Raw genomic sequence first — 13,795 nt, forward strand, 5'->3', positions numbered from 1 at the left:
CAGATTGTAGTTCATTATATACTGAGCATTACTGTGGTGGCATGTATCTGTTTTTACCACATCGGAAACTGAAGGCTCTTTTATGGTAGAAAACTTGCTGAATGTGGACTTTTGGGACCTTAAACAATACGATGCCTCTAAAACAGAGGAATTGATTGTATAAATCCAGAAACTTTAGATCAGGGGTGCGCAAGCTTTTTGGGTTTGCGGCCGCATAGCATTTTTTTCCTTCTCTTCCACGGCCGCACACTTATTTTTTCGATATTAATATAGTAATTTTTTTAATTATTAAAAGTGACCGCATAAGTTGCCCATTGTCATCGAGACCGAATGAGTTCTTGGACAGGAAATGCTCTCGTTCATCAGGGACATCATATTATTAAAATAAATAATTATTTCATGGACAAAAGATAAGAAAGAAGGAAAATTAATTAAAAGAAATGTATTATACAAGTTATTCTAATGACGGCCAGGATCTTTGGTATTTTTTGCGAGCTTATTGAAATGCACTGGTAGGGTAGATATCATTATGCGCAAACATGACTCTAAGTTTGCATCCGTTATCCGAGATCTATATTGACTTTTTAGATATTTCATTTTGGAAAATGTAGACTCACATAAATATGTGAGTGCATTTAACTGATTCCATGATACATCTTTTCACAAGTTCGCCGTCTGAAAAAGGTTTTCCAGCAGATCCAAGGATATGAGCAACTCGAAAGGATGCTTCAACTCTTGCATTTGCCACATTGCATGCTATCGTTGTCTGTTTCGACTACGAAGTATTCACTTTCCCAGTTGATATTAAATTTTCTTTTTTCTTCATTCAAAGAACGTCGTCTTTTAACAGGTAAAGAACGTCGCCTTTTAATGACATAAATCAGCGGTTCTCAACCTTTTTTTAGACTGGGGACCACTTTTGCACTATAAAATTTTGTGGGGACCACCTTAAATAAAATAAACATTTTTTGGTATTAGTGCACAATTTTTGGCCTCGTCAGGGCCAGACATGTTCGAATATTTATTATAACAATAACATGAACATTATGAAAATAACAGAAAATTTAATAGTAATTTAGTGAGATTTCTGATCTTGTTTGCTCAGAATAATTTTACTTATATCAGGCTCTATGTTCGACAAAGCTACTCGCATATCATCTTGTACCCGTAGTCTATTTCTATATTTTGTTTTTAGAAAAGTCAGACACGACATCGCCATTTCACAGTGATAAGTAGTGGGGAATGCAAGTATTGATTCCAATGCAGTTTTACTCAAAATGGGGAATTCTTTCGCCATCTGACACCTAACAATAAAAAGTAATTATTAATGAGAATACCAAAAATCTAATAATGAAGTACATTTGAAAATAATCTGAGCAGACTGATTACATTGAAGTTCAATCAAGCTCTGCTGAAAATTGAGTTCCTGATATTCTTTAAATGAGGTCAAGAAAGGTTGAACGATCCAGTTTGGAATTGGGTCTTCAACAGGAAAATAATCATCAAATTTTGTCTTGAGATTTTCCAGATGTTTGATTATCAGACTTAGAAGAACATTATCCGGTGGGTTGTGTCCGAGATGATATTCAAGCATTGGGAACATTGATGTTATTCCTTTTTTTATTTTCATTATCCACAATAATAACTTTTTTTAAAAGCCATTATTATTTGATTGACCTCGACAATTGATATATAAAGACCTTTAAATAAATTAATAAAAATTTTACCCTGCATCGAAAATTCCTGGGGACCACTAAAAATTTTCTGGGGACCACGATTGAGAACCGCTTGATTAATTTCAATGTTTTTGATTTATACTTAATTGTACAATTAGTTTTAACTTTAATATATTTTTATTTTTCGAAAATTCCTAGGGACCACTAAAAATTTTCTGGGGACCACGGTTGAGAACCGCTGACATAAATAAATTAAGCCGTTTATGATAATTACTTTTAATAAAGGTTAACCATTATATAAAAATAGAATTGTATTTATTATGAATATTTTTAATTATTATTTAGGGTTTTTCTTGATTAATTAACACTATGAGCATTATATTTAAGATTAGTTGCTCGATGACCTAATTGTGCCCACGGCCGCACATTCATCGACTCACGGCCGCACTTGCGCACCCCTGCTTTAGATAATTCCAATTTCATTTGAATTTTATAAGAATTTGAACTGTCAACAAAAAAGAAGATTTGCAGTCTCCATAATTGTTTACTTTAGTAAAGAAGATTCCTATATATAATTCTCGGGTGTTAAGTCAAGGTAAGTTTACAAAAAAAAATATTATTAAAAAATCTAAAATGATGGAGGATATCAATAAATATTTTATTATCTTGTGGCAAGTGCGGACCTATTTTAGAAATAAAAAATTCTTAGATGACTGATTATTAGTACAAGGAAATAAACAACACCACCAAGCGATTCTGTTTTGACGAAATAGAAAAATTTTATCAGATATATCAATTGGCTGACGATAATTGCCGACTATCTAAAAAATTAATTTGGACTTGTATCAGTTACCTCTAAGGTGGAAAAATGTCGTTACATTTCTTAATCAAAAAGTAAATCTTATTAAGAAAACAGTAATTTTGTAGATCGAACAGAAGAGAAAAACCAACATGTACATAAACGAATAATTCATGCATTTTAAATATAGAGCAAGAACACTCGAAGAGATTAAGGACGGATCGTAATGACTCGTGACTATTAAAAGAGAGGGCGGGATTTTATTATTACCGATGAACGATATTATAAATGTCAAGTGTCGATATGTCAATGTGTGGTCCACCTGGAAAAAAAAACAATATAATCGACAATATACAAGGAATTACTAACCCTGCAATTAGAAGACTATGTCGAAGAAAAGGTGATTCAGGTAGCCCGTGTGGACGGCTGGGGTACCGTGGGGAAACCGAAACGTGTTCCTAGCAGTCCCGTCTCTAATATTCTAGGCACTGGGTATGTGTCTGCGGAGGTGGATGCAAACCCAGGACAGCGTTAGTCCTGCGGTGCAGTTATGTGTGCGCACACTAAAATTCTGTAGGGAGATGAGGTGCAGTGTAAAGGATATGCTACTCTTCTGAGAACAAGATGATTTTTGGGGAGGATCCATGTGAATTCCTCCAAGTGAAGATTCGCATAGGTAACTTTACATTTTACCTAGTTGCGATGAATTCGAGAACTTTACGGCGTATTCCGGCACGTACGGGAGTTCTTTAGAAAACATCCGAAGGCGACGATTGTTGGGGAGCTGAATGCCAAGCACCTATAGTTTGGTTTCAGTATTAGAGACTGGCTAGGGCTTGCTCTGGACAGCCATAGAATGCTAAATTGGGTTAGTAAAACAATTTTATTCCACGATATTGGGAGCGACCATTGTGTCTTGATCTGTGTGTGGAACCCAAGAAATCGGTATTCCTGAGTATGGATCTTTATAATTACGCAAATCTTGTCGAAAATTTTAAAACGCAAGAATAGAGTAGATAAAAAGGTTTTAGACGAGCTGTAAAAAGCGCATATTATCGAGAAATATTTAAAACTGATCCCCTGAAAAAACGAGCTCGATTGATATCACACACGTGGAGAACTGAGTAAGGATCTTTATAATTACGCAAATCTTGTTGAAAATTTTAAAACGCAAGAATAGAGTAATAAAAAGATTTTAGACGAGCTGTAAAAAGCGCATATTATCGAGAAATATTTAAAACTGATCCCCTGAAAAAACGAGCTCGATTGATATCACACACGTGGAGAACTGAGTAAGGATCTTTATAATTACGCAAATCTTGTTGAAAATTTTAAAACGCAAGAATAGAGTAATAAAAAGGTTTTAGACGAGCTGTAAAAAGCGCATATTATCGAGAAATATTTAAAACTGATCCCCTGAAAAAACGAGCTCGATTGATATCACACACGTGGAGAACTGAGTAGGGATCTTTATAATTACGCAAATCTTGTTGAAAATTTTAAAACGCAAGAATAGAGTAGATAAAAAGGTTTTAGACGAGCTGTAAAAAGCGCATATTATCGAGAAATATTTAAAACTGATCCCCTGAAAAAACGAGCTCGATTAATATCACACACGTGGAGAACTGAGTAAGGATCTTTATAATTACGCAAATCTTGTTGAAAATTTTAAAACGCAAGAATAGAGTAATAAAAAGGTTTTAGACGAGCTGTAAAAAGCGCATATTATCGAGAAATATTTCAAACTGATCCCCTGAAAAAATGAGCTCGATTGATATCACACACGTGGAGAACTGAGTAAGGATCTTTATAATTACGCAAATCTTGCTGAAAATTTTAAAACGCAGAATAGAGTAGATAAAAAGGTTTTAGACGAGCTGTAAAAAGCGCATATTATCGAGAAATATTTCAAACTGATCCCCTGAAAAAATGAGCTCGATTGATATCACACACGTGGAGAACTGAGTAGGATCTTTATAATTACGCAAATCTTGCTGAAAATTTTAAAACGCCAGAATAGAGTAGATAAAAAGGTTTTAGACGAGCTGTAAAAAGCGCATATTATCCAGAAATATTTCAAACTGATCCCCTGAAAAAATGAGCTCGATTGATATCACACACGTGGAGAACTGAGTAGGGATCTTTATAATTACGCAAATCTTGCTGAAAATTTTAAAACGCCAGAATAGAGTAGATAAAAAGGTTTTAGACGAGCTGTAAAAAGCGCATATTATCCAGAAATATTTCAAACTGATCCCCTGAAAAAATGAGCTCGATTGATATCACACACGTGGAGAACTGAGTAGGGATCTTTATAATTACGCAAATCTTGCTGAAAATTTTAAAACGCCAGAATAGAGTAGATAAAAAGGTTTTAGACGAGCTGTAAAAAGCGCATATTATCCAGAAATATTTCAAACTGATCCCCTGAAAAAATGAGCTCGATTGATATCACACACGTGGAGAACTGAGTAGGGATCTTTATAATTACGCAAATCTTGCTGAAAATTTTAAAACGCCAGAATAGAGTAGATAAAAAGGTTTTAGACGAGCTGTAAAAAGCGCATATTATCCAGAAATATTTCAAACTGATCCCCTGAAAAAATGAGCTCGATTGATATCACACACGTGGAGAACTGAGTAGGGATCTTTATAATTACGCAAATCTTGCTGAAAATTTTAAAACGCCAGAATAGAGTAGATAAAAAGGTTTTAGACGAGCTGTAAAAAGCGCATATTATCCAGAAATATTTCAAACTGATCCCCTGAAAAAATGAGCTCGATTGATATCACACACGTGGAGAACTGAGTAGGGATCTTTATAATTACGCAAATCTTGCTGAAAATTTTAAAACGCCAGAATAGAGTAGATAAAAAGGTTTTAGACGAGCTGTAAAAAGCGCATATTATCCAGAAATATTTCAAACTGATCCCCTGAAAAAATGAGCTCGATTGATATCACACACGTGGAGAACTGAGTAGGGATCTTTATAATTACGCAAATCTTGCTGAAAATTTTAAAACGCCAGAATAGAGTAGATAAAAAGGTTTTAGACGAGCTGTAAAAAGCGCATATTATCCAGAAATATTTCAAACTGATCCCCTGAAAAAATGAGCTCGATTGATATCACACACGTGGAGAACTGAGTAGGGATCTTTATAATTACGCAAATCTTGCTGAAAATTTTAAAACGCCAGAATAGAGTAGATAAAAAGGTTTTAGACGAGCTGTAAAAAGCGCATATATCCAGAAATATTTCAAACTGATCCCCTGAAAAAATGAGCTCGATTGATATCACACACGTGGAGAACTGAGTAGGGATCTTTATAATTACGCAAATCTTGCTGAAAATTTTAAAACGCCAGAATAGAGTAGATAAAAAGGTTTTAGACGAGCTGTAAAAAGCGCATATTCCAGAAATATTTCAAACTGATCCCCTGAAAAAATGAGCTCGATTGATATCACACACGTGGAGAACTGAGTAGGGATCTTTATAATTACGCAAATCTTGCTGAAAATTTTAAAACGCCAGAATAGAGTAGATAAAAAGGTTTTAGACGAGCTGTAAAAAGCGCATATTATCCAGAAATATTTCAAACTGATCCCCTGAAAAAATGAGCTCGATTGATATCACACACGTGGAGAACTGAGTAGGGATCTTTATAATTACGCAAATCTTGCTGAAAATTTTAAAACGCCAGAATAGAGTAGATAAAAAGGTTTTAGACGAGCTGTAAAAAGCGCATATTATCCAGAAATATTTCAAACTGATCCCCTGAAAAAAAGCTCGATTGATATCACACACGTGGAGAACTGAGTAGGGATCTTTATAATTACGCAAATCTTGCTGAAAATTTTAAAACGCCAGAATAGAGTAGATAAAAAGGTTTTAGACGAGCTGTAAAAAGCGCATATTATCCAGAAATATTTCAAACTGATCCCCTGAAAAAATGAGCTCGATTGATATCACACACGTGGAGAACTGAGTAGGGATCTTTATAATTACGCAAATCTTGCTGAAAATTTTAAAACGCCAGAATAGAGTAGATAAAAAGGTTTTAGACGAGCTGTAAAAAGCGCATATTATCCAGAAATATTTCAAACTGATCCCCTGAAAAAATGAGCTCGATTGATATCACACACGTGGAGAACTGAGTAGGGATCTTTATAATTACGCAAATCTTGCTGAAAATTTTAAAACGCCAGAATAGAGTAGATAAAAAGGTTTTAGACGAGCTGTAAAAAGCGCATATTATCCAGAAATATTTCAAACTGATCCCCTGAAAAAATGAGCTCGATTGATATCACACACGTGGAGAACTGAGTAGGGATCTTTATAATTACGCAAATCTTGCTGAAAATTTTAAAACGCCAGAATAGAGTATATAAAAAGGTTTTAGACGAGCTGTAAAAAGCGCATATTATCCAGAAATATTTCAAACTGATCCCCTGAAAAAATGAGCTCGATTGATATCACACACGTGGAGAACTGAGTAGGGATCTTTATAATTACGCAAATCTTGCTGAAAATTTTAAAACGCCAGAATAGAGTAGATAAAAAGGTTTTAGACGAGCTGTAAAAAGCGCATATTATCCAGAAATATTTCAAACTGATCCCCTGAAAAAATGAGCTCGATTGATATCACACACGTGGAGAACTGAGTAGGGATCTTTATAATTACGCAAATCTTGCTGAAAATTTTAAAACGCCAGAATAGAGTAGATAAAAAGGTTTTAGACGAGCTGTAAAAAGCGCATATTATCCAGAAATATTTCAAACTGATCCCCTGAAAAAATGAGCTCGATTGATATCACACACGTGGAGAACTGAGTAGGGATCTTTATAATTACGCAAATCTTGCTGAAAATTTTAAAACGCCAGAATAGAGTAGATAAAAAGGTTTTAGACGAGCTGTAAAAAGCGCATATTATCCAGAAATATTTCAAACTGATCCCCTGAAAAAATGAGCTCGATTGATATCACACACGTGGAGAACTGAGTAGGGATCTTTATAATTACGCAAATCTTGCTGAAAATTTTAAAACGCCAGAATAGAGTAGATAAAAAGGTTTTAGACGAGCTGTAAAAAGCGCATATTATCCAGAAATATTTCAAACTGATCCCCTGAAAAAATGAGCTCGATTGATATCACACACGTGGAGAACTGAGTAGGGATCTTTATAATTACGCAAATCTTGCTGAAAATTTTAAAACGCCAGAATAGAGTAGATAAAAAGGTTTTAGACGAGCTGTAAAAAGCGCATATTATCCAGAAATATTTCAAACTGATCCCCTGAAAAAATGAGCTCGATTGATATCACACACGTGGAGAACTGAGTAGGGATCTTTATAATTACGCAAATCTTGCTGAAAATTTTAAAACGCCAGAATAGAGTAGATAAAAAGGTTTTAGACGAGCTGTAAAAAGCGCATATTATCCAGAAATATTTCAAACTGATCCCCTGAAAAAATGAGCTCGATTGATATCACACACGTGGAGAACTGAGTAGGGATCTTTATAATTACGCAAATCTTGCTGAAAATTTTAAAACGCCAGAATAGAGTAGATAAAAAGGTTTTAGACGAGCTGTAAAAAGCGCATATTATCCAGAAATATTTCAAACTGATCCCCTGAAAAAATGAGCTCGATTGATATCACACACGTGGAGAACTGAGTAGGGATCTTTATAATTACGCAAATCTTGCTGAAAATTTTAAAACGCCAGAATAGAGTAGATAAAAAGGTTTTAGACGAGCTGTAAAAAGCGCATATTATCCAGAAATATTTCAAACTGATCCCCTGAAAAAATGAGCTCGATTGATATCACACACGTGGAGAACTGAGTAGGGATCTTTATAATTACGCAAATCTTGCTGAAAATTTTAAAACGCCAGAATAGAGTAGATAAAAAGGTTTTAGACGAGCTGTAAAAAGCGCATATTATCCAGAAATATTTCAAACTGATCCCCTGAAAAAATGAGCTCGATTGATATCACACACGTGGAGAACTGAGTAGGGATCTTTATAATTACGCAAATCTTGCTGAAAATTTTAAAACGCCAGAATAGAGTAGATAAAAAGGTTTTAGACGAGCTGTAAAAAGCGCATATTATCCAGAAATATTTCAAACTGATCCCCTGAAAAAATGAGCTCGATTGATATCACACACGTGGAGAACTGAGTAGGGATCTTTATAATTACGCAAATCTTGCTGAAAATTTTAAAACGCCAGAATAGAGTAGATAAAAAGGTTTTAGACGAGCTGTAAAAAGCGCATATTATCCAGAAATATTTCAAACTGATCCCCTGAAAAAATGAGCTCGATTGATATCACACACGTGGAGAACTGAGTAGGGATCTTTATAATTACGCAAATCTTGCTGAAAATTTTAAAACGCCAGAATAGAGTAGATAAAAAGGTTTTAGACGAGCTGTAAAAAGCGCATATTATCCAGAAATATTTCAAACTGATCCCCTGAAAAAATGAGCTCGATTGATATCACACACGTGGAGAACTGAGTAGGGATCTTTATAATTACGCAAATCTTGCTGAAAATTTTAAAACGCCAGAATAGAGTAGATAAAAAGGTTTTAGACGAGCTGTAAAAAGCGCATATTATCCAGAAATATTTCAAACTGATCCCCTGAAAAAATGAGCTCGATTGATATCACACACGTGGAGAACTGAGTAGGGATCTTTATAATTACGCAAATCTTGCTGAAAATTTTAAAACGCCAGAATAGAGTAGATAAAAAGGTTTTAGACGAGCTGTAAAAAGCGCATATTATCCAGAAATATTTCAAACTGATCCCCTGAAAAATGAGCTCGATTGATATCACACACGTGGAGAACTGAGTAGGGATCTTTATAATTACGCAAATCTTGCTGAAAATTTTAAAACGCCAGAATAGAGTAGATAAAAAGGTTTTAGACGAGCTGTAAAAAGCGCATATTAATCCAGAAATATTTCAAACTGATCCCCTGAAAAATGAGCTCGATTGATATCACACACGTGGAGAACTGAGTAGGGATCTTTATATTACGCAAATCTTGCTGAAAATTTTAAAACGCCAGAATAGAGTAGATAAAAAGGTTTTAGACGAGCTGTAAAAAGCGCATATTATCCAGAAATATTTCAAACTGATCCCCTGAAAAAATGAGCTCGATTGATATCACACACGTGGAGAACTGAGTAGGGATCTTTATAATTACGCAAATCTTGCTGAAAATTTTAAAACGCCAGAATAGAGTAGATAAAAAGGTTTTAGACGAGCTGTAAAAAGCGCATATTATCCAGAAATATTTCAAACTGATCCCCTGAAAAATGAGCTCGATTGATATCACACACGTGGAGAACTGAGTAGGGATCTTTATAATTACGCAAATCTTGCTGAAAATTTTAAAACGCCAGAATAGAGTAGATAAAAAGGTTTTAGACGAGCTGTAAAAAGCGCATATTATCCAGAAATATTTCAAACTGATCCCCTGAAAAAATGAGCTCGATTGATATCACACACGTGGAGAACTGAGTAGGGATCTTTATAATTACGCAAATCTTGCTGAAAATTTTAAAACGCCAGAATAGAGTAGATAAAAAGGTTTAGACGAGCTGTAAAAAGCGCATATTATCCAGAAATATTTCAAACTGATCCCCTGAAAAAATGAGCTCGATTGATATCACACACGTGGAGAACTGAGTAGGGATCTTTATAATTACGCAAATCTTGCTGAAAATTTTAAAACGCCAGAATAGAGTAGATAAAAAGGTTTTAGACGAGCTGTAAAAAGCGCATATTATCCAGAAATATTTCAAACTGATCCCCTGAAAAAATGAGCTCGATTGATATCACACACGTGGAGAACTGAGTAGGGATCTTTATAATTACGCAAATCTTGCTGAAAATTTTAAAACGCCAGAATAGAGTATATAAAAAGGATTTAGACGAGCTGTAAAAAGCGCATATTATCCAGAAATATTTCAAACTGATCCCCTGAAAAAATGAGCTCGATTGATATCACACACGTGGAGAACTGAGTAGGGATCTTTATAATTACGCAAATCTTGCTGAAAATTTTAAAACGCCAGAATAGAGTAGATAAAAAGGTTTTAGACGAGCTGTAAAAAGCGCATATTATCCAGAAATATTTCAAACTGATCCCTGAAAAAATGAGCTCGATTGATATCACACACGTGGAGAACTGAGTAGGGATCTTTATAATTACGCAAATCTTGCTGAAAATTTTAAAACGCCAGAATAGAGTATATAAAAAGGTTTTAGACGAGCTGTAAAAAGCGCATATTATCCAGAAATATTTCAAACTGATCCCCTGAAAAATGAGCTCGATTGATATCACACACGTGGAGAACTGAGTAGGGATCTTTATAATTACGCAAATCTTGCTGAAAATTTTAAAACGCCAGAATAGAGTATATAAAAAGTTTTAGACGAGCTGTAAAAAGCGCATATTATCCAGAAATATTTCAAACTGATCCCCTGAAAAAATGAGCTCGATTGATATCACACACGTGGAGAACTGAGTAGGGATCTTTATAATTACGCAAATCTTGCTGAAAATTTTAAAACGCCAGAATAGAGTAGATAAAAAGGTTTTAGACGAGCTGTAAAAAGCGCATATTATCCAGAAATATTTCAAACTGATCCCCTGAAAAAATGAGCTCGATTGATATCACACACGTGGAGAACTGAGTAGGGATCTTTATAATTACGCAAATCTTGCTGAAAATTTTAAAACGCCAGAATAGAGTAGATAAAAGGTTTTAGACGAGCTGTAAAAAGCGCATATTATCCAGAAATATTTCAAACTGATCCCCTGAAAAAATGAGCTCGATTGATATCACACACGTGGAGAACTGAGTAGGGATCTTTATAATTACGCAAATCTTGCTGAAAATTTTAAAACGCCAGAATAGAGTAGATAAAAAGGTTTTAGACGAGCTGTAAAAAGCGCATATTATCCAGAAATATTTCAAACTGATCCCCTGAAAAAATGAGCTCGATTGATATCACACACGTGAGAGAACTGAGTAGGGATCTTTATAATTACGCAAATCTTGCTGAAAATTTTAAAACGCCAGAATAGAGTAGATAAAAAGGTTTTAGACGAGCTGTAAAAAGCGCATATTATCCAGAAATATTTCAAACTGATCCCCTGAAAAAATGAGCTCGATTGATATCACACACGTGGAGAACTGAGTAGGGATCTTTATAATTACGCAAATCTTGCTGAAAATTTTAAAACGCCAGAATAGAGTAGATAAAAAGGTTTAGACGAGCTGTAAAAAGCGCATATTATCCAGAAATATTTCAAACTGATCCCCTGAAAAAATGAGCTCGATTGATATCACACACGTGGAGAACTGAGTAGGGATCTTTATAATTACGCAAATCTTGCTGAAAATTTTAAAACGCCAGAATAGAGTAGATAAAAAGGTTTAGACGAGCTGTAAAAAGCGCATATTATCCAGAAATATTTCAAACTGATCCCCTGAAAAAATGAGCTCGATTGATATCACACACGTGGAGAACTGAGTAGGGATCTTTATAATTACGCAAATCTTGCTGAAAATTTTAAAAAGCCAGAATAGAGTAGATAAAAAGGTTTTAGACGAGCTGTAAAAAGCGCATATTATCCAGAAATATTTCAAACTGATCCCCTGAAAAAATGAGCTCGATTGATATCACACACGTGGAGAACTGAGTAGGGATCTTTATAATTACGCAAATCTTGCTGAAAATTTTAAAACGCCAGAATAGAGTAGATAAAAAGGTTTTAGACGAGCTGTAAAAAGCGCATATTATCCAGAAATATTTCAAACTGATCCCCTGAAAAAATGAGCTCGATTGATATCACACACGTGGAGAACTGAGTAGGGATCTTTATAATTACGCAAATCTTGCTGAAAATTTTAAAACGCCAGAATAGAGTAGATAAAAAGGTTTTAGACGAGCTGTAAAAAGCGCATATTATCCAGAAATATTTCAAACTGATCCCCTGAAAAAATGAGCTCGATTGATATCACACACGTGGAGAACTGAGTAGGGATCTTTATAATTACGCAAATCTTGCTGAAAATTTTAAAACGCCAGAATAGAGATAAAAAAGGTTTTAGACGAGCTGTAAAAAGCGCATATAATCCAGAAATATTTCAAACTGATCCCCTGAAAAAATGAGCTCGATTGATATCACACACGTGGAGAACTGAGTAGGGATCTTTATAATTACGCAAATCTTGCTGAAAATTTTAAAACGCCAGAATAGAGTAGATAAAAAGGTTTTAGACGAGCTGTAAAAAGCGCATATTATCCAGAAATATTTCAAACTGATCCCCTGAAAAAATGAGCTCGATTGATATCACACACGTGGAGAACTGAGTAGGGATCTTTATAATTACGCAAATCTTGCTGAAAATTTTAAAACGCCAGAATAGAGTAGATAAAAAGGTTTTAGACGAGCTGTAAAAGCGCATATTATCCAGAAATATTTCAAACTGATCCCCTGAAAAAATGAGCTCGATTGATATCACACACGTGGAGAACTGAGTAGGGATCTTTATAATTACGCAAATCTTGCTGAAAATTTTAAAACGCCAGAATAGAGTAGATAAAAAGGTTTTAGACGAGCTGTAAAAAGCGCATATTATCCAGAAATATTTCAAACTGATCCCCTGAAAAAATGAGCTCGATTGATATCACACACGTGGAGAACTGAGTAGGGATCTTTATAATTACGCAAATCTTGCTGAAAATTTTAAAACGCCAGAATAGAGTAGATAAAAAGGTTTTAGACGAGCTGTAAAAGCGCATATTATCCAGAAATATTTCAAACTGATCCCCTGAAAAAATGAGCTCGATTGATATCACACACGTGGAGAACTGAGTAGGGATCTTTATAATTACGAAATCTTGCTGAAAATTTTAAAACGCCAGAATAGAGTAGATAAAAAGGTTTTAGACGAGCTGTAAAAAGCGCATATTATCCAGAAATATTTCAAACTGATCCCCTGAAAAAATGAGCTCGATTGATATCACACACGTGGAGAACTGAGTAGGGATCTTTATAATTACGCAAATCTTGCTGAAAATTTTAAAACGCAGAATAGAGTAGATAAAAAGGTTTTAGACGAGCTGTAAAAAGCGCATATTATCCAGAAATATTTCAAACTGATCCCCTGAAAAAATGAGCTCGATTGATATCACACACGTGGAGAACTGAGTAGGGATCTTTATAATTACGCAAATCTTGCTGAAAATTTTAAAACGCCAGAATAGAGTAGATAAAAGGTTTTAGACGAGC

The sequence above is a fragment of the Octopus sinensis genome, unplaced genomic scaffold, assembly GCF_006345805.1.
Source record: "Octopus sinensis unplaced genomic scaffold, ASM634580v1 Contig18746, whole genome shotgun sequence".
Taxonomy (NCBI): domain Eukaryota; kingdom Metazoa; phylum Mollusca; class Cephalopoda; order Octopoda; family Octopodidae; genus Octopus; species Octopus sinensis.